Source organism: Crocodylus siamensis, chromosome 15 (genome assembly GCF_052110815.1).
Source record: "Crocodylus siamensis isolate JL-2025a chromosome 15, ASM5211081v1, whole genome shotgun sequence".
NCBI lineage: Eukaryota > Metazoa > Chordata > Crocodylia > Crocodylidae > Crocodylus > Crocodylus siamensis.
In genome coordinates this window covers 14288370-14310187 of record NC_143409.1, presented here as the reverse complement: position 1 = coordinate 14310187, position 21818 = coordinate 14288370, and the positions used below count along the sequence as shown (strand labels likewise).

Here is a 21818-nt window from a genome sequence, read left to right as displayed (position 1 = left end):
TTTAATTACACATTCAGGCCAAATCCTCAGTAGCTGTAAACTGACGCTGCTCCATTAACTCCAGTGCAGCTATATTCATTTACACCAATGCTCCTTAAACCACCTTTAAATGAAAATGTTACAGAAGCAAGATTTTCCATAAGAATTCATTCAGGGAAGCCCCATGGCTGGTATTATACTGGAAGTCAAAAAAAAGGCTAGTTTTATAATCTGCGCAATTACTGATTACAGGATGAGTTCTGATAAGCTGAAATCATGAAGCCATTCGGAAGGCAAAGTTTCCCTCAAGCTGCCATGAGCAACATATTCGTTTTGGCTTCAACATCCGTCGTGTATAATGACACAATTTCACTAGCCATTCACTCAAAAAAACACCAAAAACCTCACTGGGCGGCTGGAAGATATTAACGCGTGATTCGAGTCCCCTGCTTTGGAATTAAACATTAGCTTCTCCGTGACATTTCTGTGGCAGCAGGACACCATTACCCTTTAATAAACCACTAGCTGCATTTCTTTAAAGAGACTGATATGTCCTTTTTACAGTTGTCATTTTTATTTAATTCCCCTCCATGTTACTTTTACAGAAGAGACCATGTCATGATATGCAGGAGCTCTCTCCTCTTCTGTTGTGTTCGTAACTCAATCTGTCATATATTCTGTGTCTATAAAAAAATCTAATCAGCTGCAAGAGAGAGAGAAATAAAGCACAAATGATGGCAGTGTCTTGGCTGAAAATTTATATATATATATAAAAAGAAAATTCATGATAAGAATAATGATCATCATTATTTACCATTAATATGACAGATTGCCGCAAGTATTACTGTCCTCTCCCCCTCAACCCTCCAAAGAGTTCAACTGAGTGTTGGATTCCACCAAACTCCGCTTCAGGGTCACTCTTGCTAAATGGCTATTTCATGGGCCTGAGTCAACCAACTTAGTCACATGAAGGGACAGAAGCAAGTTGGGTTTAAAGGAGGGCAGGAATGAACAGCAATGTGGCACTGCTCCCCAGGTTTGGAAAGATGCTTTTATGAAAGCACAAAAAAAAAATGCTGACATCTCAAACGTGGCCTGTTTTAACCCTGGCTCAGTTGTGAGCCTTGCTGTGTATACTGCTGCAAGGGTGCACTGAGTCCTGTACATTCCTGGCCAGGAAAGCAGATGCAGCTATTCTTCTCCCAGTAGGCTGGCCTCTTAATGCACTGGCCAGCACAGATGAGCTGGCTCAGGGAAGAGCATAGAGGGATGTAGCAAAAGTGCTGGCACACACGACTCTCTCTGGAGGAAGGAATCAGACGGGGGCTTCTGAAAGTAACAAAGCAGCCAACCATTATTTACATGTAATTTCCATATTTTAAAAATAGCAAAAAGCAAAACAAAAGGAATTCGAATTGATGGCACGTTCCAGCAAACACAGAACCTGCATCTGGTTTGTTACATGCACTTGTACAGGTGATGATTGTCACCATGCACATGTGACAAAAATTTCCTTTGTGTGGCTTAAGAGTGTCACACAATACACGTGCATGAGGTTTGGGAGTTTCAAATGAGTTTGCAATGTTGTAAACTATACCGCATTCCCATGTAGTTTAGTTTTCAACGTGGCAAATTGCAACAATGCAGCTGTCAGCTCATCCCTTGGCTGCAGTAGAGACAGGCAGATCCACCAAAAAAAAGGATTGGGCCCCTCACCGTAACATGACAGAGAAATTGAAATGGTGAGTTTCAATTAAAAACCTGTTGTTTCAATTTAGGGGGCATAAAATAAAACACTAGGGATTAAACCCCCATCGTATGTAGAAGCACCCATGGTGTGAGATTCAGATGGTCACGTGCTCAGCTAAAGGCAAGCAAAGAGAACTCCCAGCTCATGAAAATGACTGTTATCTCACCGCCAAGCACATGCACGAGCCTACGTTTGTTTCCAGATGTTATCACTGAAAGAACTGAAGGCATGGTTATTTCAGCACCTAAACATGCATTTCTCCTGTGCTAGCATTTCAGCAGTGACATCTGTACTTCAGGAAAAGAAATGGTGGGGTTGCTCATTGTGAGCTTCATAATTCCTGTGCGTCAGGTTCTAGGAAGAAAGTCTTCATTTCACAGCTTCCCCTATACACAGCTTCCAGTAGAGCTAGTCCAGTCTACATTAGCTAATATTATGACCTATAGCTGCCATGATAACTCTATTTAGTGTATTACAACAATCAAGATAAAAAAGGAAAGAAAACCCAATCAAACTTATTCGTCTTCGGTGTAAGAAGTGAAAATATTAAGAGATGCCAAGAATGACTTTCTTCTAAGGTAAACCTCCCTATTCTGCTTGCCCCTAAGTGTGGTGCTAGTGCAGGATGCTGAGCTGGAGCTGCTGTTCATATTGGTAAAGGTTCCCGTGAATGGCCCTTTTGAAAGAACAGTTTGTGAGGAGGGAAAAATAAGAAACCAGAGCACTTGAATGTGCAAATACTATGTGTAAGTGATGATGTTTTCTGTTTGGAATCTGCCCGTATGCGATTCACCTTGGATAACTTAAATTCAGGGTGGAATGACCTCTTCCTTCCCCACAACCAAAAAAGAGATGCGTTCTATGATACAAGGAACTCTTGCACCTGGGAGGAGGTGAATCTGCCTGTATAACTGACACCCACAGGCACATAAATATTTTGCATCCAAGTGGGATTTTACTGCATTGGCATGTGCTGATGTCCTATAGTGTCATAAGGACGTCTAATGTCCACAGCAACTTTCAGAATTATGTAGTATGAGACATGGTGGCACAGAGAGAAACAGATATGCTGATCTGATCTGATCTGATAAGGATAGTCTGGTGGTCATCTCTGCTTTCCTGCTTACAATCCAAGCAATTGTAGGTGGAAAATGTATGGCTACATTCCAGTTAAAAAAAATCAAGTTTATATGTGTTTATATCAAACTTACGCTACATGTTCCACAAAAATCAGATTCAGGTAAGATCAAGGATCCATTTTACACTCTCCAGTAGCAACCTCACAACTCCGGGGCTTTGTTTTTGGCCCAGGTGCAAACCCAGGCTGTGCGACGTCTCTGTTACCTTGCATTCCAGACAATCCCACAGCCCTTGACGTGTATGTAGGGGAATGGCTTCGTGCAGCCATTTCAGGTTGAATGGAACATCTATCTTCTTTGCAATGCCCAGAATAGGACAACAAGTGATGGGAGACTCCTATGGAGCTTGTCAAATTTTTTCCTTCAAAAAATAGCTTTTTAAAAATTAGCATAGACCTTTCCACAGGTACATTTTCAATGATATGGGGGTATTATTTAAAAAAATGGAAAACCAAAAAAAAAAAATAGAAAACTGAACATTTTGGTTTTTGGGGCAAAAAAAAATTAAATAGGAGAAAATTGAACTTTTTTTTTAGTTTTCATCAACATTTTAATAATTTTTCACAAGAACAGAGACCATTTCCCAACCAGCTCCAAAGATATGTCCTTGCTGCAATCAGATGTGACTTGAAAAGGCAGGCATCACAGAAGTGGCTGTAATCTAGCTGGCTCAAATTACTGTAGCAGAGAAGGCACAGAAGCATACATTGCAAGACAGGCTGTACAAGCCTGGCTGCCTGAGTGCTTGGGGAGCTAGCACTTGCTGAAGTCTATGCTGACATGTCTTCACTGTTGCTGATACCCAAGCTTCTTAGCTCTGGTATGCCTACCCATGTTGTATGATACTTTTCCCTTGCAGGGCACTCATGTCTTCATAGGCAGAGGGTTTTTTGTGCGACAGCTCCTTGAAGCAATGCATCTAACCAATGGAGTAACCATTTTTTTGTGTGCAACTTCGGTGCTTGCAAGTCTTCAAGAGTGTAAGGAGGTTAGAGGCAGCACAGGATAGAGGAAAGGAGCTGATTGTGCCTCCCTGGCTAAGCCCTTTGCCCCGTAAGAGCCTTTGAATTGCCACGAGGAGGTGAGGGAGGTTTGCTGCTGTCTCATTTTGCCAGGCACAAGTCAAAATTATGAGTGTGGCAGTCCTATGAGACAACCATTCTGGCAAGGTGTAAATCCCTTATTTGAGATTAAACTGGGCTTTGGGTAGGTACAAGGCAATGAATCACTCACTTGGAAATGCCTGAGATTTCCTTTTCCATTTCATCTGAAAAATAATTCTTCTAGAAACACAGCAACTCCCACTGCCACGTTTTGATGACTCGGGAGGAAAGTATATCTCTGGCTACTTCTTCCGTACCGCTTCCTGTGGCATTTAGGTGTTCCTTCAAGGTCTCCCATCCAAGACCAACCCAGCTCAGCTCATGAGATTGGATGGGACTGCTGTTGGATGCTGTGAGGCAGGGATATAAAATATCCTGTCTGCTGAAGTAATAGTCCAAGGTCACGTAGTACAACAATCTGACTGTTGTCTAGTGAAATCTGCCGCACCCTTGTGTCATCATTTGACTCAATAAGATCATTTTCCCTCGAGGAACCTGCATTTTACAGTTGATTAAGACAGGCAGCCAACAGAAAGAGCATGGGAGACGCCGAGGATTGTTCTCCTTCCATCTTTCTCAGCAGACGTTACTGCAATGTGAGAGCATGTGAGGCTGCTTAATTCCATGGAGTTGGCAGGTTTTGGTGCTCTGACCAGTAGTACCAATGCGAAAAGCATTAATTTATCACAGCGGGACGTGCTGACTCCCACAGCCAAGCAGATGGGGCTGGGATAAAGCTAAAAAAACATCTGTACTGGCCTGGAATTTTGTTACTGAAACACAGCGCTCTAATTCAATAGCACTGAAACTTGCCTCGAGGCCTTTCAGATCAAGATGGATCATTGCTTGTTGAAATTTGTAGTCTCCCAGAGCAGCAACGATCCACGCAGCAGAAAAATAAAGGAAAATGTATGGAATGGGGGTTGATTTTAAGAGACACCACTGCACGGAGCTGTACTCCTTGTACAGAATCATGTTTATATCAGAATTTCTTAACCTTTACGTGATTATTGCTTGAAAATATAGGGCAGACCTGACCCTTGTTGCAATGACTTGAAAACCAGCTTAACTGACTACCCAAAGATTCCCCCAGTATGGGAGCACCTATGGTTGGCATTGGGTCTACTCCATCTCTTTCTGGCTGCTGGCATAAAAATGTCAGGACTGTATCTTCAACTGCTGCAGTTGGCTTTGGGGTTGTGTTAGTGGGGTTCAAGTTAGAGCTGACCAGAGCCAGCAGCACGTTCACATCAAACCTATGGCCCTGGTTGAGGAGGCGGCAGCATGGGTTCCCTCTGATTGCAATGTTGCTACCCAGGCATTTATTCTGTGTGGGGCAGATCAAATATTCTTAGTGAGAACATTATTCAGTGGATTTTATAACATTTTTCAAATAAACACTGGTTGCAGAATGTTTTCATTACTTTTCTAGTTCCCTATAAAATAAACCAAAGGCCTTTTAGGTGAAACAAATTAACCCTGTGTGCCTGGCTTAGAAGTGTTTGAAAAAAAAGGGGAGAAAGTCTTCTGGCCAAGAATGATGATATATATTCTGAAACCCCTACTGTTGAGAAAGTAGCCAAAAAAGTTTAGATGATTGGTTTTGGACAATATCCTGGCTGGGCCACGTATTAACTGACACATCTTTTCAGGACGCACATGCACCCACATACCTCCAGCTGTGTAGAAATTTATGGGCTGTTACTAAACTGATTGAGTGTTGGCAGCCCCAAAGGGAACACGTGGAAACCAGGTACAGAATTCACTTTGGGAGGCCACTGGAAGCAAGATGAAGAGCTCCCAGGATGAGAATTCATTTCTGTCACCTTCTTCGCCTCCTGGTGGCCTTTATAGAAAGCATTTAATCTCTGCGTGTGTCCCACATACCAGATGGCACAATGGTTCAGTTCATGGGAGATGAAATCATTAATGCACACATGGTTTTAAAGGCTACATTTCTGTGGAAACTGCTGGTCCGGATTTTGCAGAGCAGGCAGTTAGGAAGCCACCATCTGACACAGGAAAGGCAGACTTTAGGCAGAACCTCATACAGTTCAGGGCTTTTCTTGTTTAAAAAAATACTGCATTTTAATAAAATAGAAAGACCTAATTTAAAACATGTAGTTTTACTGTTTCCCTCTCCCAGTGGTGACAGTGACCCAGTCCAATCCAGCCTTTTTTCTGGATGGCCATCTGCAGGTACACACAAAGCATCACTGCCACTTAGGGGCAGGTTGTGATTCTGTTTCCCTAGCAGTTTGGATGGACAAGTGCACACATACAGGCTGAACATGTTCAGTAGAGTGAGTACACACTGGTTGAACATGTACATAACATCATGCATGTGTCCCTTGAGGACGTGGGTGTGCCTTGCCCAGTGGGGGAGAAACCAGCATTTAAGGCCTGTTAACATAGGCAGCCTCAAGTGAATGACTAGGGGTGTTAGGCATCAGAGAAGGAGGACAGCCCTCCCATTTTTTAGTCCTAATAGCTGAGTGGCTACGGCACTCACCCAAGGGAACAGAAGACCCAAGTTCTAGGTCCTCACCCAGGGCAGGATTTCCCACTGCGGTGCTCTAACTACTATACCACAGGTCAGGCATTATCCAGCTCCCTTTTTAATATGCCATTTGAGGCCACTGCTCCTTGCATTTACCAGTCACTGGATAAAATAAGTAGAGATCGGTGCTATGAGGGAAGTTTCTGCCCCTTGGGAGTAAGGGCTTATTCTCTTCCAGGCCAGCATCCATCTCACTGACCCACACACCCTTGGCTTGCTCCCTCCTTCCTGGCCCACATAGCTCCCTGTCTTCCTTGGTTGCTTGCCCCCCACTTAACCTGTTGTGAAGAATTTTGGAATCCGTTGGTAAGTCCAAAACATCAGAATGCAGTTCCAAAATGCCGAAATCCTCTGCAAAACAGAGGCATCTTGCGCTGTGCAGACTTCACAGGATCTAAGCAAGATAGACGAGTCCCTCTTGAACGGTCTGGAGACAGATGTGTATTTTTCTGTGCGCTGAGGGAGAATTCGGACTTGCAGGTGCTTTCACCTTCCCTGGCTGAACTAGAAGATAGGAACCCTTGGAATCTTGTTTTCCCAAGGCACCTGGTTGCCGGATGAAAAAGGATTTATCAACATATTTGGGACCCTGACTTTCATGTTTGATTTGCTGTCTGTCATGGAGAAGTATTTCTTGTTCAAGAATGGAACTATTTGCAATTCTCCACATTCTCTCCACTCATTCTTGCCCTAGTAATCGTTTGGCTTTACCAGAAAGGTGTTATCTGCTATTCTCTTTTTAAAATTCTCAGTAATCAAATCCATAGTGTCATAGTGCTTAGGGTCGGAAGGGACCTAAACAGATCATCAGGTCCAACCCCCATGAGCAGAAAAAACCCCTCATCTGACTCAGCTGACTGGTGACACAATGGAAATAATACTTCATCAGTGTCAACCAGCTTGCAAAAAGATCCTTACCCTAAAAATTGCTCAGTGAAATTCTTTAGCAAATGCTTCTGAAAAACAAACACCTTCAAAGAAACCAGGATCAGGTCACAGACAAATTGAGAAAAAGGCTGCACCCAGTACCCAGCCAATTCCAATGACTGGGCAGCTTCTCCTCTCAGGGAGCTGGCTAACCCTACCCAAGTCAGATTCTTTGTCTTTTCTCATAGGGACAAACTCCTACAATCAAATCTCTTATCTGACTCCAGAAATAATCTTCTTGCAAATCATTTCAGCTCCCAGGCTGCATTTCTGCCATGAGCTGGAGCCACCATTGCTGTTCTGACTGGCCAGATTTTAAATCAGCAACGCAGAGTTGTTGAATTGAGGTGGCCCCAAAAGTTCCTTTCATTACAGCCGCTGGGCATAATTCTTCTGTTGTGCCTTGCCCTTTGGATCTCTGCCTCATGCTATATTCCACATTTAGGCTGAGAATGTCGCGACGTCGAGCCCAAGTGGTCTGGGAGTAAGCTAGCCAAACAGAAATACCTCCAAACAATATTCTTATATTTAACGGGTAGCTATATATGTACTGTGTGCACAAATTATTATTGAGGGCTTTAGCCACACAGGCTAAAATATTCACTAAGCTTCAAAGCATGTTCTGTTTGAGTGAGTTCTTTGACATCGACCCTAATGAATCCTGTTAGGAAACACTGTATGGGAGATGTAGAGTTTGTGATAAAGGGGGCGTAGGTCTTCGCCAAATGAACCGCAAAACCATTGGAGACAGACCTATTGAGGGAGAGCCGATTTGCCTTAAGTGCTTCCAGCTTCGCCAAATTATTCTTGTCATCACTTGACATTTATACTACAGTCTGGAAGGGGAATAAAATCAAATCCCTTGAATCCATTTGTCTCCTCTCATTTTACAACAATTGAGCTTTTCTTCTTGTGTCTCTCCTCACTGGTATTTTCTTGGCAGCTCTAAAGGGATTTCTTTTTTTGGGATGATTGATATTTTATGCCGAATCAGAAAGAGATGCAACCATTCTGGGGAGCATGTGACATCATCCCAGAAGGCACACCCTGACTTTTGGCAGCCGGGGATGGAATGGCTTTGCCTTTTCCTCCTCTGTCTCAGCATCTCCACTGTTAGGAAATGAGAACCAGAAGCCTGGGATGTGGGCCACTGTCAGTGAAATTTGAAGTCAGTCTGAGCTGCTAAAAATACCGACTTGGCAAGCCTCCGGAAAAAAAAGGCCAAAATTTTGCCAAAGTTGTGGGATTTCTGTTTCATTTCCTATAGCAGACCATGTGAGTAGTGGCTCACACTTGGTTCAAAAGATTCAGGCGCTTTTGATACATTGTCAATCTGATAAATCACAGAGCACTTAGTATCCAAACCAAGCGGTCATCTCATTTCCTTAGGCTTGGCATCAAACATGGAAAACTCTCACGTGAGGAAGTTGCTTGGAGAGACGGGAGAAGAATGGCCATTTCTCCCCAAATTCAGACAGGCAATGGAGTAAGCTGCCTGCTTTTTCATGTAGACAAACATGAGTTGAACACTGGGGGGTCACAATTGGGTGTGTGTTTTCAAAAGACTTCTGATTTCATTTAGGCTGTGAAAGTAAGTAGCCATATTTTTGAAAGAGCTTTGCTCAGTGGGAACTGAACATTCCTGAAATTATGGTTAGAAATCTCACAATGGGATCTGTTGGGTGGTGAGGTCCTTTGGAAATCTGGACCTAGCTCTAAAAGGTGTGCTGTAGGTCAACCATTAGTTATTGGTCTTAACAGCCTTTATTTATCTGCCAAGGAAAAACTTTCCCCTCCCTTTACTGCAGGATTACTGGGTGAAATCCTATGGCATGTGTTATGCAGGAAGATCAGACAAGATCAGTGACTCTCAAGCAGGTGCCATGACACCTTGGTGTGCCTTGAGATCCTTTCAAGGGTGTCACAAAATGCCGCACAATGTTAGCCCTGTCAGGCATGCAAACATGATTCACAAGATAAACCCAGAGATTTCAAAAAGGAATCCACAGTGTTAAAACAGTCTGCCCTGTTGTGATTTTTTCTGAGTTCTCTGCAATAGAAAAATTCCTTATTTTTTTGTCACTAAGAATGGAGTGAAATGAAGAGCTGGCATTTGCTGAGCGTTGCCTTGAATCTAACAGGGGGCATCTTGAGTCCAAAAATGTTGCTTGATGGTCATCATTGTCCATTCTGGTCTTCAGATCTTTTAATCTATGAATCTCACCTTTGTCTTCAAGTTGGCAGCCTCCTGCAGCTAGCTCTTTATCTAAAGAAAAACCCATTCGCATTGTTATATTGTCATTGGGGCAGAGAGATGAGCAGTCTCTCAAGAAGTGGAGACATACAAATCTTCATGGTTGGCTGTCCTTGCTGTACATATTATTCTCCATCAGAGGGGATGTCCTACACTTGCCTCCTTTCCCTGGGGCACAACTGGACTAGCTGCTGCTAAGCTTCCATGGAGTATTCACTGCTCTCCTTGTTTTGCTTTTTGTTCACTGATTTGTTCTGTCCTCCTTCATCAAATGGGGCCATATTATTTCTGGCAGTATACAATAATTAAACTTCTTCTAACATCTCAGATGAATGTTCTTTTCATAGTACTTTACTTTCCAAATACTGCCTGTCATCATCCAGTCTGGAGTTTTCTCTTTAACTCTTCTTGCTGATTCATCATATCATGGATCTCTTGCCCAGATGAATGCAATGGTCAATAGGTTTTAATTCTCTACCTATTCAACCATTTAGTCCAAGACCATGTAGTCTTCTTCAATATTTCTGTTGGACATTGATTTGGCCTTCCATATACTGGCATCCAAATCTGCCATGCTTCTTGATTTGTTGTTCATTTTTTATTGGTGCAGTGATTTGTGGGGTTTTAGCAAAGCTTATGGCACCATCCAGGTACGTGAACTGATGTCGATAGCTTCTACTGCTTAGGAAAGCAGCTGTGTGGCCTAATGGATAAGGTGCTTGACTTCAGCTCAAAAGAGTGCAGGGTTGAGTCTTGCTGTGGTTGCGAGATGCCTGTGTAAGGTTCCCTTGTAGCAGGTAGAGTATGCCTGACCAATCTGGTTTCATTTTATAACAGGGTCACAAAATGCTTAGATGCAGGAGTAGAAGTGGATGTTGTTTTCTTCGACTTTAGGAAGGCCTTCGATATGGTATCTCATCCTATTCACATAAATAAATTAAGAGGCTGTGGCATAGATGTTTACACGGTATGGTTGGTAGCAAATTGGCTTAGCAGTCACACCCAGAGAGTGGAAGTAGATGGGTCGGTATCGACTTGGAAGGATGTGGGTAGTGGGGTCCCGCAGAGTTTGGTCCTTGGATCTGTACTCTTCAATATCTTCATCAGTGACTTGGATGTGGGTGTGAAGTGTACTCTGTCCATGTTTGCCGATGATACTACATTGTGGGGTGACGTGCACACTCCAGAGGGTAGGGAACTTTTGCAGGCAGACCTGGACAGGTTAGAAAAGTGGGAGTACACAATAGGATGCAGTACAACAAGGACAAGTGCAGAGTGCTGCACATATCCAGCACGTCTACTGGCTGGGAAGTGACCCTCTCAGCAGCACGGAAGCGGAAAGGGATCTCGGAGTCATAGTGGACTCCAAGATGAACATGAGTTGTCAGTGTGATGAAATCATCATTAAAGCTAATCACACTTTATCCAAATAGACAACTAGATCCAAGGAGGTGATACTTCCCCTCTATGCAGCATTGGTCAGACCACTGTTGGAGTACTGCATCCAGTTTTGGGCACCATACTTCAAAAAATACGTTGATAGACTCGAGGGAGTCCAGAGGAGGGCCACTAATATGGTTAGGAGCTTACAGGACAAGCCATATGAGGAGAGACTGAGGGACCTGGGTCTCTTCAGCCTCCGCGAGAGAAGGCTGAGAGGTGATCTTGTGGCTGCCTACAGATTCATTAGGGGGACAGAGCAAAGGATCGGAGATGCTCTGTTCACCAGGGCAGCTCTTGGGGTAACAAGGAACAATGGTCACAAATGGACAGAGAGTAAATTTAGGCTAGATATCAGGGAAAACTTCACAGTAAGGGTAGCCAGAATTTGGAATGGGCGTCCCAGGGAGATGGTGCTCTCCCCTACCTTGGGGGTCTTTAAGACAAGGCTGGATAGGCATCTGGCTAGGGTCATCTGACCCCAGCACTCTTTCCTGCCTAGGCAGGGGGTCAGACTTGATGATCTACTGAGGTCCCTTCTGACCCTAGCACCTATGAATCTATAAATCTATAACCCTTACTGTGAAGCTATGGGGTAAAGTAGTTCTGTCTCATTATAACTTCAGAGGTGTGGGTTGAAGTCTTGTGCTAAAAGCAGATCCAGTCAATCCAGCTGTCAACCTGGTCCTTTGGACTGAAAAAGTCAAAGTTAGCTAAATATGGTGCTGATAATACCACTCCATTACATGCTGTGGTTGCAGACACTGGCTGCCTAGGCTCAAGATGGACCTTTACTAGATACATAAGTTTGATGATCCCTCTCCCTCCATCTCTATGTTAAACTACAATTGAAAAACCATGTTTTGTTGTACTGCCTGACAGGCTTCCTGATGGTAATTTTAATATATCCCACTTCTTTAGAACTATGATAATCTTCAGTGGAAATCCAAACCTTAATGGCAATTAAAAAACTAACAGTTATGCATCCATCTATACAGTACCATTCCCACCGTGTGGTGCGCTAAACTGGAGTATTGCTTCTAACTGATATAGCATGGTAGCATTTCCATATGGACTACAATGGCTACAGGCAATATTGAATAGTAAATGCTCTGGAGGAAGGATGCTATAATACACTGGGCAAGCCTTGAAAGGCCACAAGAGTTATTAGACTGGGCAGACCAATCAGTTGCTCACCATAAAAAATCACCTTTAACCAGTGAGGCCTTCAGGCAGAAGGCAGGGGTGGGTGGCATTTTAAAGGCTGCCTGGTTTAGAGAGGCATGAGCTTTCATAGGCAACAGGCTACTTCATCAGCTGCCACCGTGCTCTGCCTTCTACCTGACTTCAGACTAACTACTTCTCTCTACTCATGTGTCCTTCAATGGATGAACAACGCGAGGACTGTGGGTAGGTGTACACTGCCTCTGAAGTGCAGTGTAACGACACCTCGGTTAGCTCTAAACAAGCTACTAGAAAGCAGTTACAATAGTGTGGAGATCCATGCAAGTTCAATTAGACGAGAAGATGGGAAGCTGAGCTGGTGGTGCTACCCTGTGAAGCTTTCCAGGCTGCTGTAGCCTCATGCCTTCTGGTCCATGAGTTAGCTTGCTGAAAGCTATCTCAAGTGTCTCCGTACTGTTGTGCATTAAGCAGTGCAGGTATACTTCAGCTGTGCCTACTGCCACTGTGAATGTGAGATGACAAGGTCCCTGTCACTCAATGGATTACCGTCTGGAGTAATCACCACATGTTTCCTGCAATTGCTGCAATTGCTACCATCCCATTTTGGAAGTAGGGCCTTCACCCTCTTTATGGATTTCTAGCTGTTTGTTAGGCACTGCACTAGGACACCTTGTCTGGCCTGTTCATACATGCTTGCCCCATGTCTCCCCACCCATTCTTGGTTTTTTTTAATCCCACCTTCCTGCTTAGGTTTTTCACTACATACCTCAACTGCCACTTTCTTCAAAAAAAACCTGAGAGTCACTTGAGGTCTATTGGGACTTGGGGAAGGGCATGTGTGTGGAAACATCCCCACCATATCCCAGTGTTAGGTTCAATAAAGGAGGAGTTAAGTGGGGAGAGCAAGGAGACAGGGGCTTCCAGTTCTCAGACCTCATCTCCCCTTCATTTAAGGAGACCCCCAAACCCCATTTCATCCTTAAAAGCCTCATTGTGATGTCTTTGCAAGAACGTATTTATTTATTTTGTTTCCTGAGCCGTCTGAGCAGTGCATTATATCTCTCGGATTAACATGAGTTCTGTGCTGCTTGGAGAACTATTCAGTCCCTCTTCAGTCAGGCTGATGTGAAAGGACTCCATTCAGCAAGCCTGGTGGGGTCCTCACAGCATTCATCCTCCAGCGCTAAAGAGCTCCTGCCGTCGTCTCTGGCTCTGGACCTCATCTCTCCTCTTCTCCCACGTTTTCTCTCTCCTCCCCCCACTGCACACACACTCAGAGCCAAGAAAAGAGAAAAGGGAACCTCTGCCATGTGTCAGCTTGGGGGCCAGCATCTACCCTCATTCTTATTCAAAGAGTGTTTGCCCCAGTACCCTATTTCACGCCAATGCAAGCACTTGGCCGGTAGATAGTGCAGCCAAGCAGATCCAAGGGGCGATGCATCCTGGGAGAGGAGTGTGTAGGGTAACAATGTGCAAATCAGCACATCCGGACAATGGCAATCAGATGACTAACTGCAGCAGGAATCTGGTGTGGAGGTGGGGGTGATGAGTGAGGGGCATGTGAGCCTGTGGAAGAGGAAATGCTGCACGTGAGCGGGAAGGGAGATGGGAGGAAATATAAACTAGTGAAGTCATTTGGTACCACAAATGTATGGGGGAAGGTTATGGGGTTGGGCAAATTTCTGCTTCTTTCCCTACTCTGTCTCCTTCATAGCCTCGCGGGCTTTTTGTAGCTTGGGTTTTGTGAAGTGAAACCGGGTGGTATTTATTCACTCCTTTTTTTTTTACGACAACTGCTCAGGGGCAGGTCTTTTCTGTTCTGATAGTATTAATTAATGACTACCAAGGGCCAAAGCTGGGAGAAATATTTTGAGAACAGCTTGTGAGGCTTTAATGCTGTCAGAGCCAAACCCTAGCTATGGGCAGACTCCACTCCAGTCTCTAATCCCTTATTTAAACCTAGTCCCAATCATTTCTGCACACTGCCCCCTTCTTGATCATTTCTGCATTAGAAAAGTCCCTCTTCTAGTCACCTAGGTGGGAAATCAGGATGGAGCTAGTTTAGCTCAACTCTTGATCAAGCAGGTTTGAAACGCCAGCCATAGCTTAGGCTCATTTCCTCAGTAAGGAGAGTGAACTGCAATCTCTCTTCAGATCTCCAGATTTTTAGCTTTGTTTAGAATGGGGAAAGAATTCACTGAGAGGTGCTGTGCCAAACTGGGCACAGCTACACATTCATTAATGATCCGTAATTACACTGTGATAGGAGCTACTGCACATTAGTTCAGGTGACCACTTTTTGTGTGAGGCTCACTGTGCTTTGGACTAAAACTACTGTTCATTAGTGCATTAGCACTGTTTTTGCCAGCTGCACTAATGTGCAGTAGAATTAGTCCAATGCACATTAAGTGTCTCATGTAGACGCACCTACTGGGAATCCATCTGGAAGTCAAGATTAAACCCTGCAGTTTAGCAGTGTAAAAAGGGGCTACTGAAGCACTGTCAAACTAGTGAAAGGCACGTGCTCTGGTCCTCCTCAGCCTCTGGGACTTCTTGAGTTCTGGATGGGATGAAAGGGGAGATGCCAAAAGAGCAAAAGAATGTCACTTCTATCCATACTTATGGCTCTGGTGGAAGTGGGAAGCAGCAAGAATCTCACCAGGAAGGGCGATTTCCAGCTCAACTTTGCAGACTCAAGAAGCATGGGCACATTGCAGAAACTCAGGTAAACTTCTCCATGCATTGCCAAGCCAGACTTCAGGTTTGCTAACAGTTTCCAGAGGGGGAAAATATACATTTTTACAAATGGAAGGTCCCAAATGAGCTACTTCTTCAAAAAGAGAGAGACAAAAATGTAGGTTCCTCTAGACGGAACCCCTGGAAGCTTCCTCTAGCTGGAAGGCAGCAGCTGGATAATTTTTGGTCCCCCAAGGAGAGAGGGAGGCATCAGATTTCAGCCTGGTTGCCACTTCTTATATTTCTAGTGCTCTCCATTTGCTCTAGGACTGGAACAAGAAGTTTCTTTCTCTCCAAAGTTACTGGATCTGTGGGGCAAGGGGTAGGAGGTCTGGTCCCCACAGAAAGGTACACTGCTGCTGTGAAGCCATCTCAATGCATGCTTCTGGTGCTGACCTTGCTGTCTGCTGAAAGGCAGAGTGAGAAGCCCCAGTGTGATTTAATCTCCTTTCAGATAACTGCACACTGACCTCACTGGAGACATGACATAATCACAGAGCTTGTGTGGAGAAGGCCCTGGAGACTGGTGTCTCTCAAACACTGTTTCCTTATGCCTCGAACAACACGTCCAGTCTTACAGTCTGTCACCAAGCCAGCTTGTAGCGCCCTAGTTGCGTTTTGCTGGAGACGGGCACACAGAAGCTGCAGGCTTCGTGGAATCCGAGAGCTGCTTCAGAGAGCAGCTGGATGCTCCAGTGAGCTCCTGCTGCCTGTTGAGAAGTCTCCTGAATCATGTTCTTTGATTGCTCTCTTAAAATAAACAAATGGGCAACACTTTCTGCTAAGGGGCTCCATAGCATCGCCATTCAATCCCATGTCATATTTAACTAGAGACTTTAAAGTAGCCCAGAATCAACTGTTACCATAAAGGACCAGTGGCAGTACCTGCAATTTGTACTCTGCAAATAGCAACTAGAGCTTTCCATTCCCCTACCATGAAACCAATTCTGCTTTTGTGTAAAACACAGACAATTCCCACTGAAACAAATGGAGTTCCTTTGGATTTACTTGGATGTAGCTCAGAACAAAATATGTCTCCTTGGCACTTTGGAACAAGCTTTATACAACAGGAATGGGTTCAGAGGTCCTGCTGTGGGGAGTTATGTTGCCTTGCAGCCAGGGTTAGCCCCTGTACTCTGTGCTCAGTGCCTCTTGCTCCACTTGTCCCTGGGAAAGCAGGAAAATAGATGCACATCACCAAGGATTTTTCTGTAGCTAGTGCTAGAACTGGAGGTGATGGCTCTGGTGGGAGCCTACTGGAAAGAAGGGAGCATTTGCATTCAGCTGCACCCATGGATAGTGAGGGGATGGAAAGGGAAGTACAGGCAGCCAAGTGACCTCCTCAAAAGCAAGCAAACATGCTTCATAAAATGATTAAAGAACACTAGCAAAAGTACAGCTTATTTCACTACAGGAAATGGCACCTTTGCTTAACAGCCCATATTATCCTAGGACGTAGGCACACATGTGCATATCTGGAATTATTGCAGTGACGTGGCCCACTGCTCACAGAGCGTCATATATCCTATGCCTGATCCACAGAGCATGTGAATGTTGTTGCCCCGAGGACCCATTAGGTCCTACTACAACACGGTTCAAATAAGCACACAGCTTACAGGGTTGTGCAAAGCTTTGGATCACAATTCAGATTCGGAGATGATTTGGATGATTTGGAGGCCAAATCTATGAATCTGAAATGAATCGGCTGAATCAACTTGGAAAAACGATTCGGATCTCTGGAGTGAATCTCTGGCATCCAAATCAGCCGAATCCAAATTAAATAGTTCCCTATTTGCACAGGCCTAATGCCTTATATAAAATATATATGATTATAAACTTAGTGTAGCCTTTATTCATTGTCAGCCAGGTGATCTGCGGGGATAGTACAGGGTTAAACACAAATCCAAAGTGCACTTCTGGTCTACTCTTCTTATACGTTAGAAATGCATACACCAAGCATGCCTCACTGCATGTTAATACTGGCTGATTAAGGCTTGTTATAATTAGCCTTTATGTCTATTGTACCCAATTCTGGCTGTATTGTTCTACATACTTTCCTTGTGATCAGTCATGCTTGGTATCATGCACCTTTACAATCTACTGATTAATGACCTTATTCAAGTACAGCATGAGGATGCATAGAGATATTCAGGTACAGCATAGCGGTATGCATGTATTGTTTCAGGTTTGGTTGTAACATCCTATGTGCTTTTATCTGCTATCGCTGTTTGTACCACTTCCATCCATCTCAGGATGTTGTTGAACAGATCCCAAATGTTCTGATGCACTCTGCCGCCCTTCACACAATTTAGGGCCTCCAAGCATTTAACTCTATCTGGCCTGCCTTAGGAGTCTCTTACAGCCCTCAGCTACAAGGCCTGGCTCTTTAGCTGAAGCAGGAGAGATTCACGCTTTCAGCTCTTGAGGTCAGCCAAGATGGCGGCTTTCACACTTGCAAATCAAGTAGCAGTGCACATGAGGAGTCTGTTAGATACATTTGTGTAGGCAATTTTGTGCTGGTCTGCTAGCAAAAACTGGCCCTTAAATCGCTACACATTCTTGTTTCCTGTTCCTTTGAATATATGCATGTGCCCAACTAGGAGAAAGAAGGCAATGGAACTGGAACTCCAGCTAAGTGTAAATGGTAATGAACCAGAGGAGAGGGAACAGTGTGAGGCATCTGACTCCACATTTGCAGTCGGAGCCCAGAGTCAGAGAAGCAAGGACCGCTAATAGAAGATGGGTCTGTCTCAGGAAGGCTATGCAATGCAATGCAGCTGCACGGATATTTAGCTGTCACATTCTCAAGTGCTTCGCTGACCAGTTTGGAACGGTCTCTTCTCCATTCCCCACTCCACATGGACCAAGGAACTGTGCAGAATGGCAAATGGACTGCAGGGGCCGGCTAGAGGGGAGACACTAATGAGATCCAAAACTAGCCTTCAAATGATTGGACCCTTGTCTTCTCCCATTCAGACTCCTCCCTCTGCAGGGAGGATCAGTTGGGACTCAGAGGAGGGAAAGCAGGGGAGTATGGCATCCCAATGACTCTTCGGTTAGTAATTTCTACTAATTAGGAAGCCGGAAGAGTGGCATGCAGCATCTCCGTGTGAAGGGAACCTGGCCAGGAGTGCTGATTTTTCGTATCCTCAAGCCTGATGACGACAATCAAACAAGTGACAGTGTTTTCACCCTTCCAAAAAAAAAGTTACAGGGAACCAGCACTAATTAATGTTCCCTCTTTGGCTACTACCAAGTTATTGTTTGTTTGTGCCTCTAGCCCTAAACATGCTTTCATTCATAGTAGTCACAGATATACTTTAATTACTTATGAAAAAGTCCTTTTCACTAATAACTAAAGGTCAGCTTTCCCCTATTATGCAGACTGCTGTGTGCTCATAGGGAAAAGAGGAAGACTCATTTGAAGGGTTGTTTTAGATTGAAGTGGTTGGAGACATTGATTCCTGTGCCTTTTGCTTTGTTTTGTATTCGCTATCACGGATGGCTCCATTGACACAAACCAGCTGGGTTGGATTAGTGAATCTGCAAAGAAGAAGTTCAGCCACTGAAACATAATGATACACTTAGATAAAATGATTATAAAGAAGGACCTGCCCCACTGCCTCCACCAAGAAAAGGTAAGCAAGGCTGACTGTGCTGCTGCGGCACGGCACGGGGCATATGGGTATCCACAGCTGCACTGTCAAGTGCATACAAGACTCATCCAGTTTCTGCTTCTCATAAAGACTTGCCCATCAGGGCAGGCTTATGGCAAGGAAAGAGGGTGTAAAGATGAATGCCCAGGACTACGATTGAAGAGACAAGGAGCCAGGTTCCAGCCCTGTCACAAATTTCTTATGTGATTTATAACAGTAATCTCTCTGGCCTTTATTCCTAACCCACTTGTTGCATTGCATGTCTTTTGTTGCTCTGTTTTGGCTTATTAAAATGTTTGTGGCTGCCTATACACATGCTCAGGGGTAGTGGTGGTGGAGAGGTGTTTTAATTAGAGCAGTTCCCAGACAGCTGCTCTAATTAAAACAGCTCACCATCACATGTACAAAGCCCCCACGTTTCAAAATGGCTGCTGATGCTTTATATAAAACTCATTCAACAAGGTTTAAATAAAGCCCCCCCCAGCCATTTTGAAACATGAAAAGGATTAATCCACATGATGGTGAGGCAACCCTGGAGTGTTCTAATTAGCGTTGTCTGCTCCAACATGTCTAATTAGAACATGAACGAGCATGTCCATAGGCACCCCAGTGTCCTCATAGCAGGGAGTACCTTGCTGTGTGTTTTAGAGAACTGGATGGAAACCTGCTGTTCAGTGGGGCCTCTGCAATTACACTAATACAAAGAATACAGACTGAGAAAGACCTGGGCCCATTTCAGAGGTTTGTCTATGTAACATCCAAGCTCTGTTCCATCCAGATGTGTGCACTGTGGGAAATGAACAGGGACACTTCCAATGAAATTGTGCTAGAACCAAAGGCTGTGCGGGCAGTCCCCTAATCCTCTCCCTCCCCAAAGAGAATCTCACTTGGCCAGGGCTTAGTCACGAGCAAAGGGGAAATTCATATTTTGTGTTTTAAAATGTGTTTATTAGCCAATGAGTTATCACCTGAAAGAGACTGTAGTGCCTGTCCCGAGTGGTCCTTCTCTGAGGTTTCCATCAATGCACTTACTGTAACAAGTTGAGAAAACTGTACCAGCTTTACAGGTAGAAAATCTGTGTGGATGGCTAACAAAATCTGTGGATCTAATTTAATGCCACAAAGTGACTTTTCAGATACATTGATTGCCTGTAGAGACAATTTGCCAGATATGCTGCTGCTTGCCGAAGGGAAGAATGCATAAAGAGGGAGTCAGCTGAGACTCATACACTCATTTCACTGATGACCCAACAAAAATATAAAACTCCTGCCTCCCAAAGTGAACACCCCACTCAGCAGACTGCTCTCTCACTACATACTTAATTACAAGTCTTCGTTTTTTTAAAGAACCCTGGATGCAAATACACAGATGAGAGGCAGCTACAGGAATAGTCTAGTTGGCTTGCAGAGCTGACAGGTTATTGTTGCTTTCACAGAGGTGTTTTATACAGTCTGTGCATGCATGCATATACACACACACATTGCGGGTGAAAATGCACACACACATATATGTGTGTGTGTGTGTGTGTGTGTGTGTATTTTTTTTATATATATATTATAAATATTATATATATATATATAAAAATAAAATGGTAATTATATGTATAGATGTATATAGATATACATATATACACATCATACATACATATATATATACATATATATATAGATGCATATCGATAGATATAGATATGTGTATATATGTATGTTGGTGTGCATTTATATATATAATATAATTATATATATTATATATATATATATAATTATGTAATGATATTTGTTTTATTTCAATTACAACCATCCATCTCTTCATAATGCTTGATTTCTTTCCACACTAGACTAAACCTTGGCTAAGTGCCAACTCCAAAAAAAATGCATGAATGACTCCTCAGAAAGTGAGGCACCTTTCATCATGAATGTCTTTAAATAAACGTCTCTGTCTCTCTCACCTCTTTCTCTGCGATTCTGTCTCTCAGCGAAAATGTCTTCAGTGAGGACATTATGACACGAGGTATTTGCAACAAGAAAGTGATTTCTCAGTCAGAATGGCACATGGGCAGCGCTCAGGGCCAGCTGAAGAGAATGGTGTTGGATCCTTCCTTAGGACATGGTGGTGCTGAAGACAAGGGCCTTGTCTTTACCACTGAAGGAGATGGATTTCTAAGCTTGGAATGCATGAAGCGTCCTGAAAATGCAGAGAAAAGAAGCGCTTTCATTCAACTGTAAAGTGTTCCCCTCTGGTAATTTTTTTTAAAGCAATAAATCCAGTGCCAAGGATGACCAAAGTTATTGCATCTCCTTCATTCATATACCCATTTGGTTAAGCCATAGAGGCATGGACCCACAGGAAATGCCCCAGTGGATCAGACTGTGGGTTACTATAGCCCAGCGTCTTGTCACAGACCAGGGCTGGTACCAGAAGCTTTGCAGAAGATATATCAAACCCAATAGGAGACAGTTCTGACATAATCTAAGCTCAGTACGGATTTCCTCTTAACCCTAGTAATTGAAGCCTGAGGGCGGAAAACCTGCCCTTGTTTATTTTTAAATATATTTTTTTTTATCTCAGGAGATTCTTGCCACCCACAAAAATGCTTAGCCTTCCAAATATAAGCATCTTATTTGGTCAGAAATCATCTTGGCCGGTCATAACTTGTTGAGAACCCTTGGACTGTACATACGAGATCTCCAATGCAGGTCACTACCATGCAGGTGGGAAGTCTGTGCTCTTTTCCTCCAGCCAGTGATAGTGAAGCTAGACTGAACAGGTGGGAAAAGATGGAAACGATGGACTGTGACATACCTCCTCCTCAGCTGCTCCACAGCCCCAACTCAAACATCTTAACTGTACATCCCAGCTGTCCTTTGGCCCTTTGGACCCTGATGCACCTTCCTCATCCTACAGAGCTCCAAACCACTTCCATCTTCACACCCAGCTCAACAGCACTCGCTCTTGGTTTTTCAGACTTATGCAATATAATTTTCTGGAAAGAATAAAAAAGCCCTGCAACAATTTGGGATGGCTGAATGCATACAACTAAGGAGTGCCTTTACTGTCCTGTTTATTAGGGTTCTCAGCTCAGGAGCAT

General features: G+C 43.9%; 1 long non-coding RNA gene across 1 annotated transcript; it reads right to left on the bottom strand.

Annotated features, from left to right (window-relative positions):
* Window positions 1–1171: 1171 nt before the first annotated feature.
* Window positions 1172–21613, bottom strand: LOC149852118 (uncharacterized). The gene is made up of 3 exons (XR_016439295.1): window positions 21533–21613; window positions 20679–20914; window positions 1172–1308 (listed from the first exon to the last, which is right to left on the bottom strand). It is a non-coding gene; the product is annotated as an uncharacterized LOC149852118 (long non-coding RNA).
* Between the last annotated feature and the right edge of the window lie 205 nt (window positions 21614–21818).